Genomic DNA, 11685 nt, shown 5'->3' with positions numbered 1-11685 from the left:
TACTAAGTTCTTGGGGAAAACAAAAAACACTATAGGAATTTTTCTTTATACTAGTTTCCTATAATGATAGCTCTTTTTGTGTTATTTATAAATATTTTAATTTAAATAATTTTTTTTTAGTTTTAAGAATGATAAAAAACTTTATTTGCACGTAATATACTTGAAAATTTAAATGAGATTCCTCGTAAGTTGTTCTTATAGCGATTAAAATATATAAAAATACATAATTACAATTTATTTTTTAAGCGTTTAAATTTCGAGTCAAATATTTACGTAATTCATATAAATTACAACGATTTGCAAATTACTTTGTTGTTGAAAATGTATATAAAAGTTAGTTTTTAAACCTTATAGGCTTAAAAATGTGATACAAGATTTATCATAAGTTATTTATAATATAGGTAAAAAAATTTTAGATTATTCTTTCTACTAAAATTATTAAAATATTTAAATTTTTTATACTACGATAGTTTACAAACCTATTTTGGTTGTACTTCATCACATTACTATTGATTTATAAGTTGCAATGATGATGCAATAGCAAATGATATAAAAAAATATAGAACATTATAATAAACGCGGCGTTTTTATAAAAATAAGCTCAACCTACCGTATTGGTACATTAATACTAATAAAAAAAATAAATTACGAATATTAATATGTCTTAATGATAATATATCTTTAGAAATAGAGGCTGACTATATAATATAGAATTTGCACAGCTCTTATGCAAATTCTTCTTATTATTAAATTCAAATTTATCACATCCATTACATTAACGTATTCAATGACCAAGTACACTAGAAACCTATAATGTAATAGTGACTTCCCTGGGTTTTTTTTTTAAATTTAAATTATTAGCAATTAAGTTTTTATATAATATAATATATTAGACTCGAAACTTAAAAAACTTGAAACAATAATAAATTAATAAATAAAATAATAAAAATATAATTATTACCTTTAAAGATATCCAATACCTTATATAAAACGATAATATAGTACATAATGTAGTACACATACATATTTAACATATATTTTTTATTACCATCCTAGTTGTGTGTAATAAACTATTAATTTATTATACATTATTAATAACATTATAACATTTAGTTTTCGAATTGTACTAGGGTTTTGATCATTATTATAAACTATTAAATTCCTTTTTTATTTCCTCTGTATTTCTATTTCCTTGAATTTGATTATTTGTGACGAAAAACATTATAATTTTCTGTATACGTTAAAAAAAGAGTATTTGACCTAAGAATTAATAACTAAGTACTTTAAAAATATACCCTTATAATTTTTCCACGGAATTCATATTATTTATTACTTGTATAGTGTTAAATTATGATATGTGATAAAATATGTTGATGCGATATCCAGATATAAACGTAGTTAATGATTATTATCCAATTTTTATTCGAAGCTCGTTAATAAAGGTTGATGTTGACGTCAATTTAAGTTCGAAATTAAAAGGAATCTGACGCAACCTTATATAGGTATTTAGCAAACTGGTTTTTAAACGTATATAATTGAAATTTATATAGTAGTTATAAAATGTGTAAAGATTCTTAGGAATTAAATACATTCAAGATTTTTTTGTACAAATGCTGAGTTTGTTTAACATGTACAATGTACATATGATATATTTTTTATGTTCTTACGAATCCTTGTATACCTACACCTAATGTGACTTATTGCCATGAACATTATTCTAAAATTCGTTTCGTCGTGATGGAGGTCATTATTTTGAGTTTTATTTTTTATATCAGGGAGATACTTAAAAAGTTTTATTTATTTAATTATTTCCTCGAATCATCATTTCAAGTTAACTGTATAAGGCTTATAAACTATGTATAAACGAGCACGTTGAAAAATATAATATATAGGTACATACTATTATAACGTATATCCAGTACAGACGTTGTTATTATACTATTACGAGCTTATATTTTTTTTTCAAATTACTTGTTTTTTTTTTCTCAGACAGCTAACAAGTTATTGGAACATATTTAAAGAGGTCTAATTATTTTCAAATATTACTCGTAATGCAATTTATTCAAAATCGTTGTTTAATAAAAAATGTGGTTATATAATAAAACTTGTCTAATCTTTTAGAATGTATAACAACAAGTAACGCTAAAGTGATCTCATTATTTATTATAGGTTATCTATATTATATTATTTTTTAATTAAATTATCAAAAAATTATTTCAAGATGCGCTTGCGCAGAGACATGCATATTTTAATATTTATATGTATAATACTATAAATTTTGGGTCAAGTAATATTTTCGTAAATGGATTTATTAACGCGTGGAGTAAAATTTAACCATTATCGCAACATATATTGTGTATATAGTCTCCATTAAAACGTCAGTGGAGTCACAATGACCTCTAAAGTCCGTATTTATACAAAGTTTGGGCGCAATTTCATCTACGGCTCGAGTTGCCATTATAATATATATATATATAACACTGAAACGTATTATGCACTGATGCGGTGTCTGTTTATGGATGCGGTCGGGGGTTGCAGGGGAGGATGTTTCGCGTTTAGTATTTGTCTCCGCACAAACTGCCCCAGAGGACGAGTTTGTATATGGGAATCAGCGGAATGGCAGGGTAAGTCAAGCAAGACGTTAGTGAAGTAATTTCGAGGGTGAAAAACAAAAAGCGGAGCTCTCTCTATATACAATATACGTATATATATAAATGAGCAGAGAAAGAGAAAGAGAGGGAGGAGAACAATAAAAACTGGTCCGGGGTATTTTCGTTGTTTAATTGGATTCGCTTTGTCGAAGTGGTGATGGGACGGGAACGGGAGGAAGGAAGAAATGGAAAAAAGGAACTACAACAAGAGGAAAGCTTTTAAACTAAAATGGAAACAAACAGCATACTGTGCCAAGTTCATTAATAAAACGGCACCGCCACCACCGTCGTCGCAGCCGCCACCGCGTATATATATAACTACCCGTCTCGCTTTCACCCGGCGGCGCGGCGGCGTTTACCCAGAACGCCGCCGCTGACGACTACGTCGTTAACCGACTCCACCGCCACCGCCGCCACGCTAAAAGCTCGTCCGGGTGTCATCGATTAAACCAAACCGGCCAATCGGAGTGAGCCGTTTACGAAATGGCGGCTTTAAATGAAGTGGTAATCCTCCTCCGGAGCTGCTTCTACAACCCGCTCTCCCGGGCCCTCTCCTACCCACCCTTATGGCTGTATAAGTCCGGTAATGACTGCGCAGGAAAGTTTTAGCCGCCTGCAGGGCGTCACGGGCCGCCACTATTGCTGCCGCCACCGCCGCCCATTCTCTATTAAGCCTATATTATATATATATAATATATTCACTGTAAAAAATGTCGTTAAATTTCAATTATAATAATTCTGTGTAAATTTGCATACCGTATATATATGTAGTGAGTTAATCTATTTTCCACGTAAAACATGTTTTTTTCATTACCTATATTATATATACTGTAAATAGAGAGGCTTTCTGTTCAAAGGTATTTTATAGATCGTGCATATCATAGGATCTATGATTACAAATATTTTAATTTGTAATTTTGAAATATCAAAAACAGTACATACTTAAACAATCATCAGCTTGTAATTATTTACTATACACAAGGTAAGTAATTTATTACCATTTCAAAATTTCTTTTAATTATAATTTGTATTAACCCTAACTTTATTATATTTTCATATAATTATTAAACTAATCTTCTATATTGTAATACATATATATTATACTTATACAATTAATATACATGATACAATAATTATCGCTGAACGTCTGGCGGAAATCTCGTATACTATACAATACGTTTTTAAAGTTAATCTGAAATAAATGAGGAATCCCGTGTATATTCAACCTAGACTGCGAAATTTATGAATAAATAATTATTATTTTTTTAATGAATACAATTTTGAAATTGTACATGGTATTTAAAATCTTACAATCCTTTAGAGCTCCGTAAATGGGAAAAACATATTTCAGTACTTCAACATCGCTAGGTATGCCATCTATAATCTGTAGGTATATGTAGTGAATGTGTGAATGTTGTCTCGGGTTCATTAATGCTTTATTTTTTTTATATATTAATTATAGAATCATCTAATATAGTATGAAGAAATTTAATATCCGGTTGAACGTAATTCTAAGTATTAAAATGTTGTGTGGTAAAACTGTTGAACATATTATACAGCTGCTAAAGAAATAAATATGTGGATTAATTCGCGTTTAGAATCAGCTTACATTGTAAGCCATATACAAGGAATAAATTACTTGTAAAACATAAATCATTTTTTAATCACGATTAAACTACGATTTATGTTATTTTTGTAAAAATAAATAGTATTGGGGTTTTAAAGAAATATATTATTCTATAAGACAAATATACATTTAAAGTGATAGTTAAGAACTTAAAAAGTTATTACTTAGATAACCTACACATTTATGAACCTATTAATAATAATAGCCTACGATCTACATATTTTAATGAATATAATAATATTGTATATCTATATATAAATATATATTATTATTGTTACAATGTAATTTTATTTAAATTAAGTCACAACATTTTCTATTATCTTCACTGCCAGGAAACTTGTGCCAAGAGGATCATTCATAAAATATATAATAATAGTAATTAAAATAATACCTATTATACATTATTACTATAATTAATATTATTACAGAGATGATTGGATAGTAAAATTATTAAAATATTGTTCCTGCTCTGTTTTTTTTAGATTTGGTTTTAATATATTTATGGGTTTTACCGTATAATTAATATTATTTTAAGTACATCAGTAAGTATACTGAGGGATTAAGTTATTTACCTTGAGCTTACTATTATAATTTGACTTTCGACATTTGAATTATTAGAAATGCAGTGTTTATTAATGTATTATAATATTATTATCCATAAAGAGTTGCGACATGTATGTGATTAAACGATTCGATTTTAAATAAACTATCTTATTAATTCTATAAATTGAAAACTAATTAGGACATTTTAAGTACGTACAGATACACCATTTTGAAGTGTAGAAATAATACATTTTAAATAAAACATTTTACTTCATTTCAAAAAAAAAAAAAAAAATGAACGATTATATTTCTTATGCAAGTCATTACAGCTTGTATTAAATTGTAATTTTATATTGTGTATATTATTATATAGTAATTATCTATATTGTATTGGCTATATGTTGCTTAAAGGTCATACGGTAAATTTATAATACTGCGTAGGTAAATGTATAGGTATTCCAAAAATTGTATTTTATTTAATAAATTCATAATATAATTTATTACATAAATTAACATGACTAGTCTAAAAATATATATACACTACAAAATACACATAAATTATATTTTCAATAACAAACTGATTTATATATTTTATATAAGTATAATAATGATATTGTTTTTGTACTGCGGGGAGAGGGTTCAACTTATAATACATGTTAAAATGTATATATTAATAAGAGTATAAGATTCGAATAAACACACAAAAGGTAAATTAAAATTGTAGAGGAACAAATTGGAAAATTTCAACCGTATTTTAAAAGTTTTAAACCAGGAACTTAGCAATAATATTCTCAAACTACTAGAGTTGATATCAAAATCAAACCTCATCAATAAAACATGGATTATAATATAAATGTATATACTTTTATACAATTTAAATTTTTTAGTAAATACTATTAATAACGTAACTGTATGTAACCTAATCATAATCCAAAATCAATGTTACGTTAAATTGCCTTAAATGCCACCCATAACTGAAATAAAAAAAATTTTATATGAATTCAAGTTTAATTATTATAACAAATAATGAACAATCTATGTATACTACATATTATATAGTATTATGTTTTTATAGAAATATCTGAAAAAATCTAAAACTATAAACTATAGTAATTATAAATTGTAAATTGTTATTCAAAATTACAAAATTGTAATGAAGTACTGAGTTACATAAACTGTAGTTAACATTTCGTTCATCATTATTAAATAAATGATATTTGACTATAATTAAATTTATTATTGATACAAATAATATCGCATGTATAATAATGTATATAGATTATGGTGTTAATTATGTTAGTACAAATTGTATTATTTCTATACGCAATCGTGGCCATCGTAAAACGAGTATAATATATAGGTATGATAATTAATATGCTGTTTTAATTAAAATAAACTGTACGATAACTGCGGATATTAAAATAATAATAATAATAATTTACAGCACAACGCGAAAAGATTGACTATATTATAGGTACAACTTTATTACCAATATATTTAAAACATTGTACTTCACTGTTCGTATATACATAAAGTTATATAATTTTAATAATATATATTATATAATAAATATATATGGTTATTTTAATCATGGCGTTATAGAATAATATGATTTATCTTTTGCTTTCTTATCATAAAAATAAATCATTGGGTTCAATACCAAATTTTCAATATTTTTCATAATGCTGTATCAAAATCTGCACCTACAAGTTTACAATAAGCGTATGCTCCGAGTGAAATTATTGCACATGAATAGATTGTTGGAAGAACTGGCACATATTGGCAACTTTGACAAATGTTATTATTTTATTTTTTTGTTTTATTAAATAATTATATGAACTTAAAGCTATATTATAGTTGAACTAAGTAACTATAGGTCCGTTTATTGTAGAACTCAGAGTGAGTTTAAAGAGACGTTTTTACATCATCTGTAGCTTGTGTACTTTAAATATTTCCCGACCTCAGCGCATGATGGTTACCATCCAGTTATGTCTTATGTGTAAGGTATAGCTAGTATTCTTGTGGACGCTAATAAATGAAAGTAATGATGATGTTCCTTTTCTCCTTTATCCTTTCCTTGACAAACTTTAAAGTACTATTAACAATTGATTTGTTATAGGAATATTCTATACAAGAACTGCCGGTTTCGATGAAACCGATATCTGTTTTCACCGTTTTCACGCTTTTCTATATCTATCAGCTTAGTAGTACGATATTAAAATATATGTTTTTCTTTTCGTCGTGGCTATAGGTAGATAATATATAAGAACATAACTGCATACAGCGTGCGTGCAGCAGCCAGGCAATGTGCGTAGGGAAAGACTAGCGAAGGTTAAAAAAGGTTAAGTCGACTGCCGCCTTTAATGGAGTGACGGCGGATAAAGGGACAAAGCCTATATACATCAGCACTTTACACTTATATATATATACGTGTGCAGTTGCTGTGGCGCGTTGGACGCGCCGTCGTCGATAAAAGATCAGTTCGAAACGTCCGTTGGGATGAAATTGATGACCGCAATTCCCAAACTACAAATAAGTTCTGGCAAAATGGCCGATATAAACTTGTAATGTCTACAGCGTATTTTATACATACATATATATATATAAAGTTGCCCCGTCGAAACGGTCGCGGAATGATCGTCGTCAGCCCTCGGGTCGGGGGGATGGGAGAGGGGGCATTGTGCATTCATACAATCATACGATATGGATAGGCGCGCGTATATACGTGAGTCGTATATTTCCCCAGATACCATCTCATATTTTATATTCCACGGCGGACGGCGTGAAAGAGGAACAAGAGAGAAAAACCGCGGTCTCCTGCAACAGATCGTCTAGGACCGGGTGGCGGGGGCGAGTAGGAAATCAAACACATGAATTATTATTTATATTAGGTATATATATTATTTTCAACCGCGACGTTACGCACGCACGTATACACCTATACGCACGTGTAAATAAAACATCAGCATATATTTTGATCGTACAAACATATAATAATAATATATAATATTATTATTATTATTCACGGCTCTCTTTTATATTATTCATTCCATCACCGACTATAATATACTTGTGCGCAATGAACCCGCGTTAGACTGTTAAACGTCTTACGCAAAATCGGATCCCTTTTTTGTTGTTGTTAATTTCTACTTTTTACATATGTAGCTATATACAATTATTTTGTATTTTTGTATAATATGTTATACGATAAACAACATTTAATTAAGTCACACGATCGTAAACATACATATATTAAGTACATAAATAAACATTATGTGATTATAGGTATATACAGGTATAACGTGTTTATTGTTTAAATTTTTAAAATGATTTAAAAAATTGTCTTCTTCCATCTGATACAAAAAAATCAGGGATAAAAGTTAACGAAACAAAATCCATTAAGTGCACATTCATACTAAAACGAACAGTCCGTCCTCAAGTATACCTCAACAGCATACTCCTACCAACTGGTTAAAATGTTGTATATTTGGGTCTGCACCTAAACCGCCGTCTATGGGACAACCCATTTTCACCTCAAGTATTTCAACTTACCTGTAAACAACTTCTTCCGCCAACTAAGCTATACCTACTTACATAAAAACATCTTAATCTCAAAAATAAACTCCTTGCATGTATGCTTCTCGGACTTATATGGACAACTCTGGGGGATTGCCAAGCCCTATATTATCAATAAAATACAAATGTTACGTCTCCAACGATACTCTACATGAAAACCTATCTGTCTAAACGGTTCTAAACTTGGCCAAAATCGTCTATAAAATTCTTCGTTGTAATACACACAAGTATCGAAATCCAAAAAATATATAAACTTACTATCTGAACACTATCTCCTTAAGGATTCTAGAAGGTGCATGAAGCAAACGTGGTGTTTAGACCTACTAGCTGATTAATCCTCACTAATTACTCACACACCCTAAAGTCCCAACACTGATTGGTTCCTTTACACAAGCCTATACTGATTTGATATTGTTATATATATAGTATAATATATACCTACTTATTGTAAAAAAAGTATTTACAGATTGTATAGTTCAGAAATAAAAACAAAAAAACAATCTTATTAATTTAATGAATACAATGAACGATTAAATAACGTAGGTAGTTTCTGGTTTTTTTTGTGTGTTTATTAATGCTTATCCTCGTCATCAAAATACATACATTGAACAGGATGTGCGCCTCGTCGAGTTTTCTCGTTTTCCGTGTTATCCTTATGGCCTTATGTCAATACGACAGACATGATGGTGGTAAGCCAGCTCTACATAGGTACTCGTATATTTTACTATTCTTATTTCTGTACGGTATTTGATATACTTTAACTTATTAATCGATCTTATTATGATTATATAATATTATGGCAGTGTCAGTTTGATGATATTTAATAATAACATTGTTGTGTATTTAATTATCATGTAAAATTGATTATTTATAATACAATTACATCACTACTATAATATGCGTTGTGTAGACGGGCACCAAGAAAGGGTGACTTAGGGTGGTTTCTGCTATATCATGGTGTACTCATTTATCTTATTAATAAATATATTGTTTACAACATAGACATATTGTATTTAACTGTTTTTCTTAAACCCCTGGTCCTAATTAATCTTCGTACATTTGTATTTTGCTGAATAAATAAGCAATAATAGGTATAGTTATATTGATATGATCATATGTCCATGTATAGCTTTATGAATGTATTATTAGGTATAGACGTATAGTGTAACAATATAAATTTAATTATAAATATCATAAAAATTACATTTAATATTTCACTATCTTAAACCTAATAAAGTGACTGTACCCTGTGCCATACTATGTCGATCAAAATAATGTATAACACTATTAACACTTAATAGTATTATATAAATTATAAATCGCTATTTTAGCTTCATTATATAATTATTAACTAATAATAACAAATATTGAAAGTTGCCAAAAAAAAAACTAAAAAAATTCAATTAAAAAAAGTGTTTGTTCAATTTTGTTGTTTATAATTTAAAAAGTTTATCAATAATATAGGTGCCTACTGATAATACATACTATTATACACCATAAAAAAAAACTTGAATTAAAAAATACATTAAAATTATTGTATTTTATTCACTTATATATAAGAGATGGCGAATACTGAATAATAATAAGTGCATAAAAGAATAACGAAAGAAAATTAAAAGCAATAAACAAACTATGCTTGTGTAATTACGTTTTTATTAGAATGAGCTCGTGTAATCCTTACGTGTTTTTCCATTTACCTATAGCCTATAGGTAGGTCAATTGAAAAATTCAATTTCCATTACCGCTTGCTACTTATTGACTATTGTCCTAATCGGTCCATTGCCCAGCACAATACCGTTGGGATCGTTGGGTCTAATAAATTATGAGATATATATAAGTATAAGTAGGTACGTATATTATAACTGCATAATATAATATAAATCTATAATTTTAGAAATACTTGATTTATAATCAATGATATTAATCTACCTAATTTTTGGCTATTCACAGATTATGTAGTTATAACAAAAAAAACATTTAATATATTCTTGCGCTTAACTGCCGGTGCTAGTTAATTATTATTTATTTTAATAATATATCATTAATCGTGTGTAAAGAAAATGTACGTGTATATTATATTATTATGTATGTTATTAATCGAGGCTGGAATAATATATGCGTTTATAAGCAAAAAAATTGTAAATATAATAAGTATATAATTAATAAATTATTATAGTAACATCTTGACATAAATCATCCCGTGACAGCGGTAAATATGCTTTCATTACTTTATCATACATATATTTTATTATTCCCTATCAAACAAGTTGTACAAAAAAATTAAAAATCGCACAGAAATATTGAAACCAGGAATTGTCATTATAACAATATATTGTGAGAAATTAACAGAGTAACAGACACATCTTAAACAAAAATGTGTAATTACGATTATAGAGTATCTATCAAGAATTTTCGTTTACATAAAAATAATTAAAAATTAAACATGTTAAGTGTAGAAATGTAAGTTCTATTCGGTCAATCTTAATTAGGTAAAATCCCATATAAAGTCATAATGAGACTTAATTGATTTTATTTTTGACGAAGTTTACAACTGTTTCCGTGGTGTAGCGGTTATCACATCTGCCTAACACGCAGAAGGTCCCCAGTTCGATCCTGGGCGGAAACATCAATCTTTTTTTTTAGTTTTTTTTCCAAGTTTTACCAAAAATTATTTTGTTTTATCAAAATTATATTTTTTAAACTTGAAAACCTTATATACAAATATGTATTAACTATATATCATAACTTGATATTAATTGTTAGATGTCATGAAGAACAGTAATAGCTCTCTAATTAAAATATAATACATATTACTTATATCATAAAAATAAAATCAGCTACTTTGTGTATTGTGTATATTATTTATGTATACAATTAGAGTATTTACTCGTTGCCTTTATGATTATTCTATTTACAATAATAATATTATTGATCTGCAAGACGTTAATATGTTGATTTTAGAAAGTACCTATCTCTGCCTGTCGTGTTGTTGTGTACATATTGGATCAATATTATTATTATTTTTTTAATAAAAATCAATTTACGATGGTCATTTTTTAAAGAGAAATTTATTTTTTTAAAGAGTTTTTATATATAATCATTAATCATTAATTATTTACAAGTTTTAACTTGTAACGAATACTGTCAATAATGATTTTATTTCATTGTGTAGATCAGATAGGTTGGAATTCATGGCGTGTCGCAGTAAAAATATTTTCTAAATTAATTTTATATTGTATTAATACTCTGGTTCTGGAAAAATTATTTGAAAAGAAATGTATCTATAAA

General features: G+C 27.7%; 1 non-coding gene across 1 annotated transcript; it reads left to right on the top strand.

The window, feature by feature from the left end:
• The first annotated feature begins 10950 nt into the window (after positions 1 to 10950).
• Trnav-aac (transfer RNA valine (anticodon AAC)) lies at positions 10951 to 11023 on the top strand. Its single transcript has one exon. It is a non-coding gene; the product is annotated as a tRNA-Val (tRNA).
• Positions 11024 to 11685: the final 662 nt, after the last annotated feature.

The sequence above is a fragment of the Rhopalosiphum padi genome, chromosome 4, assembly GCF_020882245.1.
Source record: "Rhopalosiphum padi isolate XX-2018 chromosome 4, ASM2088224v1, whole genome shotgun sequence".
In the NCBI taxonomy this organism is placed as follows: Eukaryota; Metazoa; Arthropoda; class Insecta; order Hemiptera; family Aphididae; genus Rhopalosiphum; species Rhopalosiphum padi.
Note: the sequence above shows the minus strand (reverse complement) of the source record. Positions and strands in the feature narration are given on the sequence as shown.